The 15,844-nt window shown below is 40.4% G+C and overlaps 2 protein-coding genes across 6 annotated transcripts in view; one reads left to right on the top strand and one right to left on the bottom strand.

Annotated features, from left to right (window-relative positions):
• Positions 1-15,844, bottom strand: part of DBH (dopamine beta-hydroxylase) — a 146,870-nt gene that overhangs the window by 86,453 nt on the left and 44,573 nt on the right. The window lies entirely within an intron of this gene.
• The window catches only part of FAM163B (family with sequence similarity 163 member B), a 60,006-nt gene continuing 44,881 nt past the window's right edge, over positions 720-15,844 (top strand). The window contains exons 1-2 of one of the 4 annotated variants that reach the window (XM_074294044.1): positions 721-934; positions 1,500-1,683. The gene's annotated coding sequence lies outside the window, so the exon portion shown is untranslated. Of the gene's footprint in view, positions 935-1,165; positions 1,684-15,844 lie in introns of those variants that run through there. The other 3 variants (XM_074294048.1, XM_074294045.1, XM_074294043.1) reach the window with 3 other exon arrangements.

Here is a 15,844-nt window from a genome sequence, read left to right as displayed (position 1 = left end):
GAAAGCATGCTTGCTCTTTAAAATAATTTCTTCCTTTTCTAAACATTTTAAGGTGCTTTTCATGGGTTCGCAAAAGTAAAGTACTTGGTTAAATATTTGAATGGAGAGGAGAGGTAAGTTTAATTTTTAACTATTTTTCTCTGTATTTTTGCTGTATATTGGGCAAATTACTTCCCCTGACAATCAATTTCCCCATATATTGAATGGGAGGATTGATTCTAATGGCCCTGGTTTCCACATAGTGATTTGGAATCTCTGAACTGGAAGGGACTGTGGAAAACATATGGTCTAGCTCCTATTTAAAGCAGAAATATTCCTCTATAGAATCATTAACATTTGCTTGAACAAGTCCAGTGATAGCATAGGCCCTCTCTATCCAAGCAACACAATTCTATTGTTGCACATTTAATTGCTACGAAGTTTTTCGCTATAGGGAGCCAAAATCTGCTTCCCTAAAACTTCTACCCATTGTTCTTAGTTATGTCCTGTAGACTATCTCAGAAAAAAAGAAAAATTCTTCTTCCACATGACAACCCAGATTCTTCTCTGGGCTAGTCATCCCCAATGCTACGGTTCCTCCGGTTGCAAAACAACGTGAAGGGCCAGTGCTCCGGAACAGTGAGTGCTCAGAAAATTAACAGTTGGAGGAGAGAAACCAAGACTCTAACCAGCCGCCGCCACCACCCCCTAGTCTTTAGAGCTGACGCAGGGTTAGTCGCAGGGCTGGAATGGGATTTGTGGTCTTCAGGGAGAGAGCCCTGCAGAGCAGATGGCAACCTGGGTCTGGGGGACAGAGCAATGTAGCTAGCTACAAGAGTCATGGACAGAGCCTGGAGCCCCTAGAAAGTGGATCCCCACGCACACCCAGGAAGATTTGTACAGGCAGGGGCAGCAGAGCAAAACTCAAGGATCCTCTGGCTCATCTGCCCGGCAGGTATCGTAGGCCGAGGTGGCTTCTAGCCTCGCCCCTTTACCACATCCTTCAGTCCTGGTTCTTCACAAGCCGACAACACCTGCGGCACAAAAAGCCCCTGGGCATAGCGCAACTTCCCCAAGCGGCGGATTGTTCCCTTAGGGAGCGCGCCCAGGTTCCGAGCACCCGCGCGCGCCTCTCTTCCCCCTCTGCCCCCCTTCTCCCAATACTGGGCACGCGCCCCTCCCCACAAACTCTCAGGCTGGAGGAGACGGCTGCGGCTGCTGCGCGCGCTCCTCGCCCGGGACTAGGACTGGGCTCGCGCCGCGCGCGTGCCGCTCGTTCGCTCGCCTGGAAACCTGGGCAAGCCTTGGAAAGAGCAGAAGCAGCGGTCGCTGCAGGGAGCTGCAAAGGAGGGGGGCAGGAGGCGGGAGAGAACCCGAGAAGCTGCGTCGGCAGTGGCTTGTGGGTCCCTGGGCGGCGGGGAGTGAGACGTGGGACTAGGGGTTAACTGTCTTTGGATGCAGCCCGCTTTCTTGGAGAGGGCGTCCCAACTAACCCTTCCTGTCCCCGCAATGCCCCTTAGCTGCAATCAGACTGGTCTTGGCGGGAGCAGCCGCTCCTAGCGACCGGCGGGACGGCGCGAAGCGGCCCCAGACCAGCCGGGCCCATCACGTGCAGCCGCCTCGGACGCGCCGAGGCACTGCTCGCCGGGGACGTGGAAAACCCGGGTCCTCCCCTGAGGGCAGCGGCCGTTCCCATGGTGAAAGGTAGGCGCTTCGGGCGCATGGGCTGGATTGTGAGGGGCCGGTGCACCGGGGCCAGCGGACTCGGAGCTGGAGAGAGTGCATGCCCTGGGGCCGGGGGAGATGGGGCTGGCGGACGTAGGAGCTGGAACGCCTGGGGAGCTCTTTTGGGCTTGAGCCGCCCTCCACGCTTAGCATGTCCCACATTCCCCCTTTGCTAGCCAGCCTGCAGTAGGGTCCCGGCTGCGCCCGATCCCCGGCCCACCGGGGCCTGAGGCCGAGGCGACAGCCAGTCCGAGGTGACCTCGCAGCTCCGGCCGGCGCGCGCTAGGAGATCTAGAGCAGACGCTGCAGAGGCTGGCAGCCCCAGGGAGGAGAGGGGAGGGGACGGGAGGAGAGGAGGCACTTGAGGGTGAAAGGGTTTGCTTGCGGGCCACCGCCTCATACGCCACATTCCCCCAAACTGCAGACTGATTGGGAGGCAGGAAAAGTTTCCCAAGGTAGTGACAGTGGAAGACTGCTCTTTATCTAGAGCCAGGAGCTTTTCCTGATACCTCAGTTTTGTGGTCCAACCCTCCTTGGGAAGCATCAAGGCCATGAAAAAGCATTTTGCATTTTTTTTTCCTATCTGGGAAGAGCCAACCCTGAAACTAGCAGAAGCCAGAAGAGTTTATAGGTCTTGATTATTCCTCTACTTTCCCCAGGAGCCCCCTCCCTTCCCTTACAAAGAAAACACATCCCTTAAAGGTGATCTTTGTTACTTCCACAAACGGGATCAGATCTCTATATGCTGCTGACATAGGACAAGATATTTAAGTGGACAAGGTCATTAGATCCAATTTCAAGGAGAGAAGGAGGCGTTTCCAAAGGTCATGTCAACTATTTTACCTGCAGCTTCATTGGAAATGGCCTCTTCCTTCTCTTCTCTTTCCAAAGAAAAGTGGCAACTATAAAGAGATTCCTGTTGGGTCTATTGGGCATCTTTCTCCACGGGCGAACTGTCCCAATCACACTATCCCAGTCCCCAGTATCCTACTGGCTAGCACTGGCAGATGAGGAAGCTTCCAAGCAGTGGGAGGGATTCAAGCTAGAGAAAAGTTTTGGCTGCAGAGAAAGGAGTAGACTTTGAGTTTTTTCCACCTTCTTGCTTTTTGTAATTAAAAATACGATCCTTAAAGGTTAAATGCATGAAAACTGCAGAATAGGTGGTGGAGGATAAACCTTCAGGGGTGGGCAAATATTCCTCCCTTATGACCAGAGTATGGCACTTTTTAACCCTTTTATAACTGGGCCCAAGCTCCTTGAAGAAACTGTGCTCACCTACCCAGTTGCATTGTGAGTGGGGATGTAGGTTCAGTCTCTTACCTAAAGCTATTTTACTGACCAAGCAGATTCTGTGGCAGAAAATTAATTAGCTGACAGGAAAATGCCTTTAAAGGTGGATCCAAGTGCTTTCCAACCTGAACTGAGAATGAGATTGGATAACCAATATTTGAAAAAAGGCTATTTTCTTGGGTCTGGTGAGTGATGGGTACTTATGGAACTGGAAACTGGTTGACTTTTAGGATGAGCTCTTCCTCCTGCATTTACCAAATCCAAGAGAACCCAGCTTCTTAAGTAGGGGATTATTAATCTGGAGTCCACAGACCTCTGGAGTTAGATTTCTTGAGAAAGTATGTGAACTTGGAATTTATTATATTTTAATATAATGTAGAACTAACCAATCCCACCATTCCCTCCCATCCCAATGTAATTGATTTTCTTTGTAATTCTTTAATTTTAAAACATTATTCTAAAAAATGTTGATAGGCTTCACCACACTGCCTGAGGAGTCCACAGAATAAGGTTAAGAACCCCTCTTTGAGCCAAGTATTTGATATTGTATTGACAATGGTAGTTTCTTCAATTCAAATCAACAAGGGTTTATTCCATGACTTCTTCAGGGGAGGCATTCATTGAGCTGGGTCTAGAGGAGTATACCTAAGAGTCAAGAAGGAAAATGGCACTTGGAGAGCTGGGAATCAACTACAGCTTTCCAGAAGATCTTTCCTAAAGAATGCCCCTCACCTTCAATGAATATACCAGAATGTGCTGCCAAGGGCAGCTTTTAAGGATAAATAGAATCACAGAATTGGACAGAGGGTAGTCCTACTCCTTTGTTGTAGGGAAGGGTTAAGGAGTGAACAGAGGTTGGGGGCAGGTCTATTTATGGGCATCAGGACTATTTTCATACCAACTGGCAAACTACTTTCTCCCCCCACTTATCACTCTCTTTCAGTGACTGTCTGTGGGCCTCTTTCCCATATCCTAGAACCATAGTACTAAGACAACTAGCCTGAGACAGCTCAGCCTCAGACCCCCCAGTGAGGCCTTCAGAACCCTTAGAGAAATGCCACCAGCTTGTTTTCTGGTGCTACTGATTGTGAAAGGCATTGGGATCAGCTCCTATAATTAGAGCTCTGGGCTCAGGCATGCTGGGCTTCAACAGTAGAACAATGGCATTGGAGATCGTAGTGAGCAGTAATTACTGTGCTCAGGAGGGTAAAAGGGGGAGCAGAATTACTGAGAGTGATTTATTACATCTCAGTAAATTACATCTGACTTTAAAACTCTGGGAGCAGGAGGGGAATGGGAACAGCAACTATGCCCTCATCTCCTGTTATTTCCCTGTCTGGGAATGCAGCTTACAAAGATTTGCCTATTTCCAAAATATCTGTTCCTTGTTCCAGCAAAGGAAAGGGAGATTTGAGGCAGGGGAATTGGGATGGGGGGGATTGGTTACATCCAGAAAGAAGGGAACAGCTCTGAAAAATATGAAAAGCCAATCCTGGTATTTGGCTTACTCCTTTGTATTGGACTTGTTGGCATTAAAACCATCATTGTCTATTCTAGGAGACCTATCCCCCACGTGGTTGGGGAGACTGTTTTGAACAGCAGCAATCCCCAAGTCCTATAGCCTTAACTCTTGTATTTTACTGCCAAAAACAGGCCAGAGAGAAGAGGTCACAGAACTTGTGATATCAGGGCTAGATAGGACCTTTGATCTAATATAGAGTGTCAGAACTTCAAGGGGCATTACACTAAAGAATGTGGAACTAGAAGACCCTAAAAATCATCAAGTCCATTCCTTTCATTTTTTTATTTGAGAAAGATGAGGACCAAAAAAAGAGAAGTATTTTGAAAATCATAAAGTACCACATATACATAGGGATAGGGACTGGACCTGTGATTTCTTTGATATAAGAAATCAGAAAAGAAACCTTTCTGATTGAGGAAACTAGCTCTATCCATATAGACTGAGAACATTTTTTTTTCAAATGAATGTCTTAGACACCCTGAAAAGTTAATTGATTTACATAAGGATCACACAGCCAAATAAATCAGAAGTAGGTCTTTCTGATTTTGAGACCTGTTCTGTATCTACATGTTTCCTCTCACTACATATAAATTTGTTCTAAATCACATTTAGTGACTGAACGCATATCACAAACAATTTTTCTGATTGGTCTAGGAGGACAGGATATTCCCTACATTTGAAGGAGAAGATATCTTCTGTCACAAAACTTTCTATTGAACATTGCTTGGGTGCCAATTGGGCAGGGTGAGATGGATGTGAGGTTGGTCAGTTTGGTTTAGTCTGGGAGGAAGTTTGCAGCTAGTTTTACAGCTTTCTTAACCCTTCAATAGTTGGGTATTTTCCCAGTGTTTGTGCAAAAGCAATCAAAGTATGAATCAAATCACACAGTATGTACCCCATAAAGTAGGAATCATGTAAGAGGAAGGACAACTGCAGAGAGTTGAAGTTGAGCCATATTTAAACTACCCTTAGAATGTCACAGATATCATGAGGGCTCCAATTTTTTTCAAATACTTTGTTGGGCTCTCTTCTTACTGATCACATACTGCCTTGTATTATATTTATTTGCAACATATTGTCTCTCCTATTAGATTTTAAGCTTGTTGGAGTAGCAATCCTTTCTGCTTCTGTATTTTGACCAATCATAATGTCTTCCACATAGTAGGCACTCCATGACTGTTTATTGAATTCAGTTGAGCTGAAGATTCTGAATCCTCTAGTTATATGAAATAAGATCTTGGTGGGGAGAAACAGAAGACAGATAACATAGCTTGTTTACTATAGGAACCAATTTATCTCTTTTCTTTAGGAATTAATGAAAAATTAGGAATTATTCGAAATTTTTAGAGTAATTGAAAATCTGGCATAGCCATGCCATAGCACTGCCTATTATTGTGTGGAATGCCTGGTAAAGCAGTCCTGCCTTGAATATGCTCAAGGGCCTTTAATTTAGCAGGTTCACTACAAAAACAAAACAAAACAAAACTTTTATGACAGTTTTCTCAATAAAATGCTTCCATGACATTTATTTCAGGTTAGCTTATACAGATTCCATGGTATAATTGCTAACAAGATAAAATGTATGATCTCGTTCATCTGAGCTTTTCCACGAAAGAACTTTTTAAACCAAAGAGCATCAGCCAACTTTGAGTTACTATTTTTTTCCATCCCTTATCATTTTCCTTCTTCTCCTTCTTTCTCATTTTTCTGTTTCCTTCACAAGAGTGACCTAAGTGTCTTAGAAAGGGTTATATAAAAAGGCTTAACTCAAATGACTTTCCCTGATCTTTTGGCATTAATTTGCCATCAAAAATACTCAGTAACGCAGAAGAAGGATTTGTTATTTTAAAAAAAACACCATGAATTTTCAAAGAAAGAGCATACTGAATTTTTTATCCAGTTTTGAGTCTCAAGTCTAATACTCATCATTTTACACTTACCCTCACTGTATTTTAGTTTTGTAGCCAAAAAAAAAAAAAAAGAATAAATGAATGAAAGTAAATGAGGAAATTGGGCCAGACTAGGGGGTTCTTCACCTTTTTTTGTGTGTGTGTCGTGGATCCCTCTAACTGTGTGATGACACTCATTGTCATTAGATGCAAAGAACTGGAGGAAAGAATGAGGCTGATGACTAAATCCAGTGCACTCGCAACACCTTCCTGATATCATTGCTCCTCTTGGAGGACAAAGCTCCAACTACAAACAATGAACCCCTTCTCAGAATAATGTTTTTAAATGTACAAAACAAAACACATTGGATTACAAAAAACCCCAATAACATTGAAATACCATTTTCTTTAAAAAAAAAAATTCCCAGAACTCAGATTAAGAAGCCCTTGATTAGGTGATCTCTAGGATCCTTTCCAGGTTTAACAATTCATCAGCCTGGCCCTGATCTTCATACACAATGAACATTTCTACCCTAATCTCCAACTCTTCCTTTATTTAAAAAAAACTCATCTCCAGCCACATTGGACTATTCACTCTCCCTTAGACATACTTAGTACTTTACTCCTATTTTCCTTCTAAATACTTTCTATTTTCCATTATTGAAATACTGCACATCCTTCAAGATTTAGATGAAGTGTCATCTCTTCCATTAGGACATCCTTGATGATCAAAGGGCTTTCTCCCTCTTCTGGTTGAGGGTGGGCCCTATGGTCCCAGAACAGAGCAAATCTCAGAGGAGACTGAGCTCACAGGACTTCTTGGTAGGCAGTTTATGTGCCTCACAGACAGCCCTGAGGATTGTTTCTGTTTCATCTCCCCAGTGAGGTTCACACCAGATTTAACCTTTCAGTGCCTTCTTCTAAATTAGAATGCTGGAATATCTCTCAGAAAAAAGATTCCATCCATTTCCTAATTCAACATAAATCCCCTAGTACATCATGAAGTGTCTTGTCCCTTGCTCTAGGGCTGTTATCAAAGAGAACAAATCTTGTACATTTTCACTGTGACAATACAGGATCACCAGCCAATTAACTTGTCCTTGGTGTGTTCCCCAAAACCAACAATGTTACTTACAAGTGTCTGGTTTTATCATTATTAGAATCAGGGATGCTCCCTAAACAGGGAGGCCTAAACCACTGCAGCTAGGGGGTATCTGGATGGCAGCTAAATGGCATCATGGAGAGAGAGAAAGTGCTGCTCCTGGAGTCAGTCTGCCCTTAGACACTTACTATCTGTGTGATTCTGGGCAACTTTTTAAATGATGTTTGCCTCGGTTTCCTCAGCAGTAAATGAGCTGAAAAAGAAAATGGCAACTCACTCTGGTATCTTTGCTAAGAAAACCCAAATGGAAGGATATTAGCAGGCTCTCAAGGACAGTTTGTTCAAGCCCAAGGTCTTAGATGTCTTAACTTTATAGATTGGAGACTTCCCCAGACATCTTAAACTTCTCTTTTTTGCTCTCTTAATAGGCATTTCTCTTGAATTTATGTAACACCTTTCTTGGACCAACTTAAAAATAATAAACACAAGTTAGTAATTAACTAATGGAACAAGTAAAATACTTTTTTTCCTAATTATTTGCACAACTTGTATATTCTACTCTATTCACCTTTTAGTGGATGTATCTTTTGGCTTTCTAATTAGCAGGGATCATGAATTCTTCTCTGTTTATCAATTCCATAGAACTTGGTCTAGGTCTGAAACATGGAAGTTTCCTCCGTTAAGACAGCTACTTGAATCCTTATCATAGAATGTGAAACCTGAAAGGTTCCTCAGAGGTTGTAATTGCAAAAGAAACTCCTCTGTAACATCCTCATCAACTGGTTATTCAACCTCAGGAGATCTTCACTGATGGGGGACTCACTACTTGTCAGTGGTTACACTTTTGGACAGTTTTAATTGTTGATGAGATTTTGGTAGGATGGTGTCATGATGCTGGCCATGATCCTTTAAGAGGCACAGCATAGCTTAGTAGAGAGAGAGCCTCTCTCAAAATTATGAAGACTTACTGTTCCTTTCTCTGGTCCATATGCCTATGTGATCCTGAACAAATCCCTTAATAAATGCTTCTCAGTCACTTGACTGATTGACTGACAATCTTTCAGTACCCCAGGCAAGGACTTTGGTTTATGAGAGAAGACCAAATGAGCCTTTTATTAATTATGTGCTAGCCATAATTAATAAAGTGATTAATTACCTAGAAATTATGCCTCTTGAATTTTTCATATATCATATGATAAAGTACAAACCTGAACCCAAAAGACTAAAATGCCACCCTATGCCCAATCATGTACCCTGAAAATTATATTTGTATACACACACATACATATATATGCATATATATATACTTTATGAGCTAAGTCTATATATGACTAAAACAAATATGTATTCATTTTTAAATGTTTTAAATAAATCATATAAAAAATACCCAGGCAAATCTCTTAGACTTAAGTTATAAAAGCAAATGCTAATCTGTTTCAGTAGAGGGAGTGTCCCCTGGAGTTGTCTTCACTAATGAAATTACAGATCTGGACCCTTCCCCCAGAAACACTCCCTAAAGGTATTGCCCCCAGTAGTGCAGTTTGTAGCTACATCTTGTGTGGCTCTTGCCCATATCTTCTCATAAATGCTCTACAAAAAAGGGCTCCAACGTGCTTCCTCTAGGTCTCACCTTTTAGGAACTAACTAATTATATAAGCTGTCCACCTTATCTCTTGTTTTTGCCATATGATTGACTTATCTATTTTATAATAACTTTTATTTATGTAGCACCCTCTCATAGCACATAATAACTGCACCTTCAGTGGAATTGTGGAATATCAGAGTTAATGTGGATTCATAGTACATATGAGGAAACTGAAGCACAGAGAAGGGAAGTGGCTTGTTGCAGGTCACATAGCTAGGTGGTAACAAAACCAGGATTCAGACCAGGGGTCATTCCTCTCAGTCCAGTGTTCTTTCTCCAGTATCATGCTTTGACACCAAATCAGGAGTTGTCCCAAATATTTCTTTAGTATTGTTAAATCAAACAGACTTTGCCTCATACTTTAATTGAACTTTTCAATGTGAATGCCAGATTTCCAGTTAGATTGGCATTCTGTGGCTGAGACTAGTCTAGTGTATAGTAGGTGCTTAATGCACATTGGTTGGTTGGATGTTGTTGGTGCTAGGAATAAGGCATGTGAAAACCACTGCTCTGCAGAGAACTAAAGGTATTCAAGAAGAATAACTATAATAACAAGGGCATAATGCCTACTATGTGCCAGACACTAAGCTAAGAGCTTTATGATTATTGTTTCATTTGATCCTCACAGTAACCCTGGGAGAGAGGAGCTATTTATTGTTGTCTTTCAATTGTTTCAGCCATGTCCTACTTTTTGTGACCCTGTTTGGGGTTTTCTTGACAAAGATATTGGAATGGTTTGTCATTTCTTTCTCCAGTTAATTTTTTGTAGATGAGGAATTAAAGCAAAGAGGGTTAAGTGAGTTGCCCAGGATCACACAACTAGTAAGTGTCTGAGGCTGGATTTGAACTCATCTCTTTCTTACTCCAGACCTAGTGTCCTACGATTCCCATTACCTCTAAGGATATTAGGGAATGTCTCAGAAGTAATTCTGTGGCTCAGAGCTTGCTTTCCTTGCCTTTACCCTCTGTGTTTAAGCTCAGATTCGTTTTTTGTTTTGTTTTTTTTTTTTCCCTCCAACATATGCATGCTTTTGCATAAGCCTGAGATTACCAGATACTAGAATATTGAAAGAGTTATCAAAGGTAGAAAAGAAAGTCCTACCAAGACATACACAATCTCTCCCACCCCCTACCCCACCCCTGCCCAAAAATAATCTTTGAGAAAAGCTGGGAATGATCAAAAGAATTCCTCTTAGAAGCATTTTTTTTTGTGAAAATGAATACTATGGAAGCTTAATATGATTTTTTAAAATCTCCAACTTAAAAAAAAAGATTGTATCAGGTATATTTCAAATACTAAACGAATGCTACAGTAGGGGAAGGGAGAACCACATCTCTGAGTGAAGCTTCCTTATCCTAAAACCTTGAAAATGCATTCATTCATTTAAAAGCCAACTATCAGATACTTGTTATGTGCTCAGCTAGTATAGTAGACATAGGAAGGATATAAAGAAACATAGGACATGGTTCTTACCCTTGAAAAGCTTATGATTTACTTAGGGAAAGGAGACCCATGAATAGAATCATGAGGGATTTCACAAAATATGTAGTCATAGAAACAGTATTATATGAGTGTAGAAGTTCTGCGCCCTGAGATGGCCAGGAAAGTCTTCATGGAAGGGAACAGGAGCTGGACTTTGAAGGAGAGCAGGCTTGGGTTTTTAGTAGGTGACTGACAGGATACCAGACCAAGGAAGAGGCATGACATGAGATATGAGCAAAGGCAAAGGTGTGGAAGCAAAACTGTGACTGTTGTGTTAGAAGGGTGGTCAGTAGCTATCTGATAATCAGAATGCACCAAACTTGGCCAGAGGGCTATTGCCTCCATCATTTCATCTGCATTGTTGCACGATGAGAATTTAGATAGTGAATTCTTTCATCTGTTTGAATCTTAGGACTGAGAAGACAGACCCAAATTTGGAAATGGGTTGTAGTTGAGTCGTTTTTTAGTCATGACCCCATTTGGATTATTTTTTTAAACAAAGATACTTCAGTAATTTGCCATTTCCTTCTCCAGCTCATTTCACAGATGAGCAAATTAAGGCCAACAGGTTTGAGAGACTTACCCAGGGTCATATAGCTAGTAAACATTGAAGCCTAAGTTTGGACTTAGGGAGATGTGTGTTCCTGACTCTTGTCAGTTGATCCTTTGTGCCCTCTAGCTGACCCTGGGAGATGGGAGGAAAGGCTATTTAGGTAATCAATAAATGTTCAGGTAGCCATATTTGCATATTTTTGTGACTAGACATCTAGTATATGCTCTTCTTTAAGACAGATTTTTTAAAACTTCTGTATCATAAAATATTTCTCATGTATTGCTATAAAGACTTCACAGGAGCTATCCCCAGGATATGCAGGGTGATTTTTTTTTTCCAAGGAACTAGGAGATTTTGATATAGAGGAGTTTACAGATGCTAAAAAGCACCTATTGAGGGATACAATTATTAACATATTTAGGCATCTCCCTTATCTCATCAGCAGCAAGAACACAGCTAAAGTCAATACACACCCCTAGTGTTCCTTCTTATTATTTTGCCAAACATGACATAGTAAAATTGGCAGTTCGGGCTAAGAGGGAAAAGGAAGAGTATCGAGGGAGAATGTTTAACTCAATACCAGTAAGAGACAGTGAATACAAGTAGCACCCCTTGTAAAGTGTTATTAGTAGCTTTTTAACATTTGTCAAGAACCTCACCTAACAGTTGTTTGAAATGTCATATTTACAACATGTTTTCCCATTTTTTTGCGTGGTATTTGATGTTAAAAGTTTACGAATGCAATTTCACCAGCTACAAGAGGTTTTAAAGCGACATTAAGAAGCTTTTTAAAAGACAGAATAAATGCATTTCTCCGTCCTCCCCCAAGTTCAAAGCAGATACTCACTTCATACATTCTATTCTCTTTATACAAAGCAGTCAGGCAACTTTTTCCTATTGACTTCTATACTAGGAAAACCAGGAAAAGGCAAGCTGATGCTTCTCAAAAAGAAATATCAGATTTTGAATGAATACTTATGTTTACTTCCTCTTTGGGTTCTTGCCTTCATATATTTCAAGTCGAAAATTCATCTTGGTTTAAGGGTGGTATCTGCACTGTGCTTCTGTTTAGACTGCAGAGGAGGACTCAAAGGGTAGGGAGTAGAAGTGGGGATTGACTAGTATTCTGCAAGAAAAAAAAATAATAGTTTCATGATTATAATACAGGGTGTTCTAAAATTGTATAGATGTAAAAGCTTCTCCTATATACCTGTGCTTAGAGTTAGCCTAGTTTAAAAAAAAAATCCTCATGTAAAAATCTTTTGTTTTGATTAGACAATATTTGCAAAATTTAAAATATAAGAATAGACATAGAGACTCAATTTGAGGTGGAGAGGAGTCTTTGAAGAAAAAGAAAAGTATAATATTTTGTAAGAAAAATAACAGTTTTATGTATAATACAGTTTTGAAAGCTTCTGTTATTTACCTGTGTTTAAAATTTGTTTAGTTAAAAAAAAAAACATTCATTATGCAAAAAGCTTCTGTCTCCGTGAGACACCATTTACAAAATTAAAAATAGTCAGCTTTAATTTTATAGTCATGGAACTCCCCACTCATAAGTTTACCCACTAATTGCTAAACAGGTTTTCAATTCAGCTAATATACAAGTGCAATAATGTGTCCCCTTGAATTATCTGTTGTTACTTTTTCCCCAGCAATGAATCATCGCTTGTGTTACCACAGCATCCCTCCTCCAAAAGGTTTAAGGCATTTCATCCACATAACAGAATAAGGAGAAAGGACTGTGGTTTGGGGATGTGTGTTGTGCTTGTGCCATAAAGTCCTGTAGTGGACAATTGATGCGCATATGTGTATATGATAAGATCTGGGTTTGGGATGAAAGATATTTATTGGATATAGGCACTGCTAGTGGTTGTGAATGTGCATTTCATGCCTTAATAAGCCCTTGTACCATGTTATATACCCCTGGGAAAGACATCACTCTCCACTTCTAAAGAGATTATGTCCAAAGCCTAGCTGACCTTTACTGTCTCGGTGACCATAATTAAGTCACTTCAATTCTCAGAGCCTAAATTTCTTCATCTGAAAAATTAGGTAGATCATAGTTGCAATGCTTAATTCACAAGGTAGTAAAGAAAGCCCTTTGTAAACCTCAAAGTGCTATAGAAATGTGAGCTATTATGTGAGCTATTACAGTAGAATTGCGTATTGTTCTTTGGCAGTGCTGCATGGCACAGCTCTAAGACCAGCAATGAAGAGGAATTTAAATAATCAGATTGTAATTCCATTGCTAGATTCTAATTTAGCCAGGTCTCAGGGGTTAATGCCGCCATTCTTGAGGAAAGCGCCTCTGAATATTCAATGACTGTTACTTCTTTTTTTTAATCATTTCATCTGCTGGATGGACCCTTTTAACAACACACCCACGCACATTTAAAAATGGCTGAGCTCGCTTTTTTTTTTTTTTAAAGGGAAAAATTGATAAAATAAAAATTGCTCCAGGCAGGAACTTTGCTTCAACCTCCGCCACAAAAGACTGCTTCAGGCAGAAAAGTTGCACACAGAAGTTTATAATAGAACCGCTGAGTCAGTCACCCACAACAAAAATCTGCCTAGGATAAAGGGAAGGGTCTCTGGAATACCAGACCAAACAAGACCTCTACTGTTCACCCATGAAAGTTCCAAACCTCAATACAACATGCCAAGTCTAATCATTGTGAATAAGAACTATAGATTTTGTCATTGAGTGTAATATTGTTGTAACTGGTCCTTATTTGTATTCAGCTAAGGACTGGGGATTATCTTAGGAAGAAATAAAAGATCAGGAGCCTTTGGTATCACTTTATTCTTTCTCAAATGAAAAATGAGCAGAATCAGAATCTAGATTATATCTGTAAGTACCTTGTCTAGATGCTCATTTCCAGAACAGGGAGATTCAGTTTCCTTATCCTATGTTGGGTGAAAGGTTGAACTATATGACCTCTAAGGCTTAAAAATCCTCTTAGGTTCTAAGATTCTAAGATCTTTGATCAGATTCACTTAAATAATATATAGTTTACCAAACATTTTCATATTCTATTGATATTTCCCCTTCTCCCAGAAAAATGTCCTCTATACTTTTAACCATTCCTAATATGAGGGTTTTTAGATTTAATTAATATCATGATTGCCTTTTTCTAGACAACTTGGTGACATTCTCCTTGCAGCGTGTTGCTCATCTTTCTTTTCGCTCTGTTGGCTAAGGTGCCAGTTATAGAGCTTATCTTAACAATTGATAGAATCAACAGGTTCCAAGGCTTTGATGTCAGAGAAACAGCCAAATCTTGAACTACAGGCAAGACCTAATATCTTTGAGAAGATGTACTGTGATGATGCCCCGGTGAAACCTGTGGACCACAGTATTAAGTCTAGGTTTACATGAACTGAGTTGAATTTTGAGAGATGCTTCTTATATATCATTCTTTGGTTCATGTCTCTACCCAGCTTTTCCCCTGAGAACCTCATTTTGCCACCATTCAACATCTTCTCTGAAAATATAAGAATATATTTTATTTCTTGATGACCTCAGATGTAGGCTAAAAAGGGACTCAATTCCCATACAAGCACGCTTAAGTATCAATAGAATGCAAAAAAAAAAAAAAACAAAAACAAAAAAACCCACAAAGGATTCTATAGAACGCAAAACAGTCAAGGCAGGTCTTCTCTTTCTGGTAAATCCCACCTTCCAGTTGAACTCTTAACACCATCCTGTAGTTGAGATTCAAATGGAAGGATTAAAAAAAAAAAAAAAAACTCAATCCATCCTCTGGTAATGCTTGCCCTCTCTTAAGAAACCATTTAGTTCTCCAGGCTTATTATAGTCCTGCCCAAAGATTAAAATAACCCTAAATGAAAAGTTTTTACTTGAGTTCCTAGAAAATCAACTCACAGACCCTGCACAATCCATATGTTTGCTTCTCCCTCTTCTCTTTAGAAGACTTAGTTCCAGAACATGAATGACATTTCTTTCTCTTTTTTATTTTTTATTTTTAATATTATAGCTTTTATTTACAAAACATATGCATGGGTAATTTTTCATCATTGACCTTTGCAAAACCCTCTGTTCCAACTTTTCCCCTCCTTCCCCCCACCCTCTCTCCTTGATGGCAGGTAGTCCAATACATGTTGAATATGTTAAAATATATGTTAAATCCAATATATGTATACAGTTATCTTGCTGCACAAGAAAAATCGGATCTAGAAAGAAAGAAAAAAAAAACCTGAGAAGGAAAACAAAAATGCAAGCAAACAATAACAGAAAGAATGGAAATACTATGTTGTAGTCCATACTCATTCCCATAATCCTCTCTCTGGGTGTAGCTGACTCTCTTCATTACTGAACAATTAGAACTGGTTTGAATCATCTCATTGTTGAAAAGAGCCTCATCCATCAGAATTGAACATCCTATAATTTTGTTGTTGCCGTGCATAATGATCTCCTGGTTCTGTTCATTTCACTTAGCATCAGTTCATGTAAGTCTCTCCAGGTCTCTCAAGTCATCCTGCTGGTCATTTCTTACAGAATAATAATAATATTCTATAACATTAATATATCACCATTTATTCAATCATTCTCCAATTGATGAGGATCCATTCCAGTTTCTAGCCACTATAAAAAGGGCTGCCACAAACATTTTAGCACATGTGGGTCCTTTT

Source organism: Sminthopsis crassicaudata, chromosome 2 (assembly GCF_048593235.1).
Source record: "Sminthopsis crassicaudata isolate SCR6 chromosome 2, ASM4859323v1, whole genome shotgun sequence".
Taxonomy (NCBI): domain Eukaryota; kingdom Metazoa; phylum Chordata; class Mammalia; order Dasyuromorphia; family Dasyuridae; genus Sminthopsis; species Sminthopsis crassicaudata.
Note: the sequence above shows the minus strand (reverse complement) of the source record. Positions and strands in the feature narration are given on the sequence as shown.